The 6,778-nt window shown below is 41.9% G+C and overlaps 1 non-coding gene across 1 annotated transcript; it reads left to right on the top strand.

Annotated features, from left to right (window-relative positions):
• Nucleotides 1-1,683: 1,683 nt before the first annotated feature.
• Nucleotides 1,684-1,756, top strand: TRNAW-CCA. The gene has a single exon. It is a non-coding gene; the product is annotated as a tRNA-Trp (tRNA).
• The last annotated feature ends 5,022 nt before the right edge of the window (nt 1,757-6,778 follow it).

Below are 6,778 nucleotides of genomic sequence, written 5' to 3' on the forward strand. Positions count from 1 at the left end.
CCCGGGTTGAGTGCCTGGGTTGGGAAGATCCCCTGGAGGAGGGCATGGCAACCCACTCCAGTATTCTTGCCTGGAGCATCCCATGGACAGAGGAGCCTGGCAGGCTACAGTCCATAGCATCACAGAGTCGGACACAAATGAAGTGACTGGGCGTTCAGCACACCACCATTGCAATAGATTTTCAAATAAAACCCACAGAAATTATGAGTCTAAGCATTCAGAAAAATCATCAGAGACATAGAAGATTTGAAAATAAAAGAATTAAAAAGTTTGACCTAATAAACAGATAGAATATTATACTTAATAACTACTCAGAGTATTTGTAAAAACTGACTAGACAGAGTGTCATTACACAAGTTTCAACACATTTGAAAGAGTTGGCATCACACGGAACACATTTTATAACAATGCTGTCAATAGATATTATAAAATATAGCATGGAGGCCACTAAAACCGCCATATATTTGAAATTAAGAATTACTTTTAAGTAATTTACAGATCAAAAATAATCAAAATGAAAACTGAAAAAAAATTTAACTGAATGCTAATGAAAATACTACGTATCAAAGCTTTCAAGATGCAGCTAAAGTAGAACTTAAATGGAAATTCATGGCCTTAAAAATTTAGATTAGTGACAAAGAAAAGACAAAAATAATTGCTATAAGCATACATTTACAGAATCTAGAAAAAGAATTGCAAAATAATTTCAATTTTAGTAGAAAGAAGAAAACAGAGGTAAGAAGGAAAATTTATGATGCTAAAAGGAAACATAAAAAAGAGAAGAACAAAGTCAGTCCTTTGGAATGACTAAAAAATGGCCAACTTTGAATACAATTGATAAAGAAAAAAGAGAAATAACAAATACAATTAAGACATAGCTTCAAGTATTGTAGATGTTAAAAAAAAACAGAATATTAAAAATAATGTTTAGGAAAAATTTTGTACAAATAAAATTTACAACATAACTGAAAGAGTCCCTTGGACTGCAAGGAGATCCAACCAGTCCATCCTGAAGGAGATCAGTTCTGGGTGTTCATTGGAAGGACTGATGCTGAAGTTAAAACTCCAATACTTTGGCCACCTGATGCGAAGAGCTGAGTCATTTGAAAAGACCCTGATGTTGGGAAAGGTTGAGGGCAGGAGGAGAAGGGGACAACAGAGGCTGAGATGGTTGGATGACATCACCAACTCGATGGACATGGGTTTGAGTGGACTCCGGGAGTTTGTGATGGACAGGGAGGCCTGGCGTGCTGCAGTTCATGGGGTTGCAAAGAGTTGAACACGACTGAGTGACTGAATTGAACTGAACTGAAAGAATCAAATTCCTAGAAAAGTATAACTTACCAAAACTGAGTTAAGAAAAAATGAAAAACGTTAATAGTCTAGTCAGCATTAATGAAATTGAATCAATAGATCTTTCAGAGAACACACGTTTGCAGAAAAGAAAGGAACACCTCCCAAGTCATTCAGTGAGGTCAGTATAACATGTAGATGAGAGAGAGGGGGAAAGAAAGAGAGAGAGAAGATAAAATATATAGTGTGTGATTAAGAATAAGCTGTCTGTCACACATACAGAGAACAAGCTGATGTCGCCAGTAGAGACGGGGAAGGAAAAGGGCAACCTAGGTGTAGGGGGTTAAGAGGTACAAACAACTAGGTATAAAGTCAACTATAAGGGGGGTCTCCCTGGTGGTTCAGTGGTTAAGACTCCACGCTCCCAATGCAGGAGGCCCAGGTTCGATCCCTGGTCAGGGAACTAGATTCTGCAACTAAGATTTGATGCAGCCAAATAAATATCTTTTACAAAAAATAAACAAAATAAGCTACAAGGATACATTGTACAACACAAGGCATAAAGCCAATATTTTATAATAACTATAAATGATTTATAATCTTTAAAGCTTGTGACTCAAAAAAAAAAAAAAACTTGTGACTCACTATATTGTACACCTGTAACTTATATAATACTGTATACCAACTATATTTCAAGAAAGAAAGAGAGAGAGAAAATGCAGGAATAGAAAGCCTTTATAAACTGTGCTTATTGAACAAACTGAAGGAGTGTTTAAAGCATAGCTACCTGTATAGTCTTCCCTCAGCGGGGATTTCAGCAAGACGGCCTCAGACAATTTCAAATCCTCAAATGGGTGTAAATCTATGCAATTCCAAGAGGGGACTAGAAAGTGGGAGGGTCCTCTGTTATACACAAGCTAATCACTAAGAAACTGGTTCTCTCCTACATATGGCCCTTGACTCTTGAGTGCCACAATTGTGACAGCCTTTTTTTGCTTTTTGAGCAAGGTTCAGAATATATGCCCTCTCTCATGCCAAGACCATGACTTTCTGGGGTCCCTCCATCTTCCCAGGATGCTATCAGCAACTTAAAGATCTCTGCTGGTTTAAATTCCAAGGTAATATCTACTCCTGCTTCTCCAAAATAAATGACTTCTTTGCTCAATCCCTTTCCTCTCTCTTTTTCTTGCCACAGTAGCTATTAACAGCTTGCTACATCCATCCTCTTAACCATTCCTACAAAAAATGTAAGTTGCCTTAATTTCAAGAGCAAAGAGCATTTAATTTTTTACATCCTTGGTGGCTCAGATGGTAAAGATTCCGCCTGCAGTTCAGGAGACCCAGGTTCGATCCCTGGGTCAGGAAGTTCCCCTGGAGAAGGGCACGGCAACCCATTCCAGTATTTTTGCCTGGGAAATCCCATGGACAGAGGAGCTACAGTCTATGGGGTCGCATAGAGTTGGACACGACTGAGCAACTAATACATAGGAGGGAGAAGAGAAATATTTGTGTTCCATCCTTCTAAGGCATCAAGGATGAAGAGAAAAATAAAACGGTTTCATTTCCTATTGACACAGTCTGAGTATTCATTTGCTGTCACACTTTGATCACGGATGATTACGGAAATCAGCGGCATGGGAGCCATGGGGCAGCTGTGCCCTCCTGCTGTTTGTGATGGGTGACTGGGAAGGGTGTGCTGGCTGAATGCGTGAGGTGGGAACACCTCCATCCCGTTGCTGTGAAGGAAGACAAGTGGACAAAGGATGTATTCCACCAAAACCACACTGAACGGAGTTTTGTAAACTTTTTTCCACTTAACATGCATTGTTGACATTCTCTCATCTTCAAGGAATCTTCAACATTACTAAAAGTAACGGTGGCTTAATCATCTGTACATGTCCATAACCTAGTTTTGACAAAACACGCCCTTGTTAGATATTTGCATTGTTTCTCATTTCTGGTTATTGTATGTTATGCTTCAGTGACCGTCCTTGTAAAGAAATATGGCTTGCACCCTTGATATTCCATCTGGATTTATTCCTAGAAGTTAAATTGCTGGGCCAAAGGATGTAAGGCTTTTCTTTAAAAAAAAAAAAAAAAAGGGTCAAAATGCCCTCCAAAGGCTTGTGCCAATTTACATTCCCACAGTCACTAGAGCATGTTAGACCAAAGTCCTCAAAGTGGGATGCCTTTGAGCTCACAAACTCCAACCTCAGTCTAATAAGATTTTCCTTGCATCTCTTAGTTGGCTTTTACCACGGCCTTGCATGCTTTCAAATGCCAATCATTTCTTCTTTTCCAGATTAAAATATCTTGGATAAACAGAGTATACTCTGAGTATACACTAGAGTATGCGCTGGTGGCTTAGTGGTAAAGAATCAGCCTGCCAATGCAGGAGACACAGGAGACTTAGGTTCGATCCCTGGGTCAGGAAGATCCCTTGGAGGAGGAACTTGCAGTCCACTCCAGTATTCTTGCCTGGAGAATCCCATGGACAGAGGATCCTGATGGACTGCGGTCCATGGGGTTGCAGAGTCAGACGCAACTGACCAACTGATCATGCACAAACAACTTCTCAGTGTGATAAATGGTAATAAGCTGATATATAGTATGCATTTTCATTCATATGAATAATAAAAGCTAAGCTGTAGGCATCAAATACTTCATAGCAGGCCTTGTTCTAAGCGCTACATGTGTGGATATATAAATCTTAACAGTTCAGTCAAGTAGGTGAGGCTGTTTTTTGCAGAGGAGGCATCTGAGACACAAACTATAAAATGTGACCACACATACACACACACACACCAAGATTTTTGTATTCTAACTCATAGGAAACCTCTCAACATACCTGACTGTCAAAGCTTCTTCTTTGCTCCACATCAGTCGATCTCCTCCCGAGCGTGGGCTGTGATCTCCTCATCTCTAACTGACCTCCCTTCGCTAAGTGCCCATCCCCAACCATTGCCTTGGCCCCAGGTCACTGGTCCCTCACGGTGGTGGTGCACTGGAGACTGCGTTGTGCAGTCAGGCTGGAGGTCACTCACTGCCCTTGGCCTGAGATCATTTCCTTGTCCGTGTCCTCTTGGTGTTGGCAGCTGTCAATTTTTTTTTCATTCAACTGGAGATTTTCCTCTTTCTTTGTTGTTGTTCTGTCGCTCAGTCTTGTCCGACTCTTTGAGACCCCATGGACTGCAGCACACCAGGCTTCCCTGTCCTTCCCTGTCATCATTTCCCGGAGTTCGCTCAAACTCATGTCCATCGAGTTGGTGATGCCATCCAGCCATCTCATCCTCTGTCGTCCCCTTCTCCTCCTGCCTTCAATCTTTCCCAGCATCAGGGTCTTTTCCAATGAGTCAGCTCTTTGCATCAGGTGGCCAAAGTATCGGAGCTCCAGCTTCAGCATCAGTCCATCAGTTTCTTGGTAAGATGAGTGATTTTCTACTGTATCCTGGAGACTGGGTGTCACCGAGGGCATGCGATCCTGGAAATGCCTGCAGGCACTGAGCAGTGCCCACGCCAGACTCCCCATGGAAGACACGTTCAGATGTCATTGATTCACCACTGCGTTCATGGGGATCGATCTAGTCATCGTCTTGTGAGATTTTCAAAATTGAAAGATCACACTATAAGGATAATTTGTTCTTCCCCTCCAATGGGCGTCAATCATCAGAAGGAAAAAAAAATCCCTGAAAAACTAACTTTAAATTCTCCCAAGATTCTCAAGTTTGAAACACATTTCTCAAAGGAAGGAAAGCCTCCTGTTTCTTGTTTCCATACCTCCAACCCATAAAGCAGAGAAAACGCAGGAGTCTGCCAGACCTTTTGCAAAGAGCTATTTATTATGACAAAGCCAGTTGTCACTGTCCACATGAAGTCATCTCGGCCTGAGCATGTTAGGCGCCTGGCTTAGAAGGCCGTGTCATTCCTTGAGCTGTGGAATATTGTTTTGGCAAAAAGCAACTGACTGTATGCTCTCACCCGTAGGAAACCATCCAATGCTTCCCCTCGTCCAGTTCATCATAAGCACGCCTTCCCCTTAGACTCATTCCCCTTGCCCTGGACATGCTCTGCGGAAACACTCTTTCTGCTGGGAGGGGTAGGGCTGCTTCCTGATGGAATAGAAAGGTATCAAGGTGATTGGCCCCTGGTGAAGAAGCCCCTGTCTCTGCAGCAAGATGCTGTAGGGTCTACAGCCCCAGCTGGCATCCTTCAGAAGAGCTGTTGGTGAAAGGGGTGAACAGAGAGTGTTCTCAGTGGGGACCAGGACCCCGAAGCCTTCCCCAAGCAGAAGGGCCTATGTGTGTCCTGCCAGCTCATACTTTTCCAGCTGATTCTACTTTAGAGCAACCTTGCCAGAGAAAATGGAAAAACACATCTTAGAGATAAATCAACAACAGTTCCAAGTTCCTGTTTCAGCGGTTTTGCTTCACGGTCTGCCCTTGCTCGAGATTATATTGCAATGACCTACCACTGTTCTCCTGGGTCCAAGGATGAGATCTGCCCCAGAGAGTTAACTTTTCACCTGGGTGGTCTGTCATAAAGCAGGTCCCCTTTCAGAGAACCATAGAAGTTTAGAGCTGGAAGGAATCTTCCAGATCAATTACTCCAGTACATTACTTCTACTGAGGAAACGAGAGACCCAGAGAGGTTAGGTCACTAGCACATGCTTACACAGCAATCCAGTTGCAGAGACAGGAATGGTGCAGGGTCTCCAGAATCCCCTAGAAAGGTAGAAACCTCAACATGGTAGACCCCTAGACTCTCTACAGTTTTCCAATTTGATTCCAAATGTTTTCATTTTAAATGGAAATACCTAACAATAGCTCAAACCTCTAGGCACCTTTCTAAATTTCTCTACTTCTTTGGAGCAAATGATAGACTACTTTAGAATTTAAGCCACCAAAATCTGAAGCATGCCTATCCTAACCTTATTCAGTTGAACCAAAGGATCTCAGACTTTCAGATATTTGGAAATGACTTCGAGTCAATTTCTGGTTTGAGTTTAGCATTGTAAGCAAACATTTCATGCCTGTCATCTCTTTTGATGTATTTGGAGCCTGAGATTTATAGTCATAAACCTTCACTCGGCATGTCATCCTCACAACAGGCATCAATCTCACCATCATGGTAAAGATGGGATTGGTGTGTTGGATATACTGATGACATCCTAGGCCAATTTCAAAGCCAAGAAAGCAATTACTGGATAAGGCATATGTTCAACCTAATGAAGAACATTCTCAAATAATACACTGGATCTTGTATGTTTTCAATAAAGCAATAATTGGTTCATACCTGTACACAGAAAGATAGCTTTCATGTTTCTTGAAAAATATGTTTTTTAGGCTAAAGGGCAATTGCTCATTGAATAAACTCTTTCACTGAATATATGTTGTGGGGACACTACCTGTCCCAGACTTGCTATCCAAGACATTGGTATCTGTAACAGGATAAAGGATGGCCCCCAAGAGATGTGTCCACCCAGAAC

Source organism: Cervus canadensis, chromosome 33, assembly GCF_019320065.1.
Source record: "Cervus canadensis isolate Bull #8, Minnesota chromosome 33, ASM1932006v1, whole genome shotgun sequence".
Taxonomy (NCBI): Eukaryota; Metazoa; Chordata; class Mammalia; order Artiodactyla; family Cervidae; genus Cervus; species Cervus canadensis.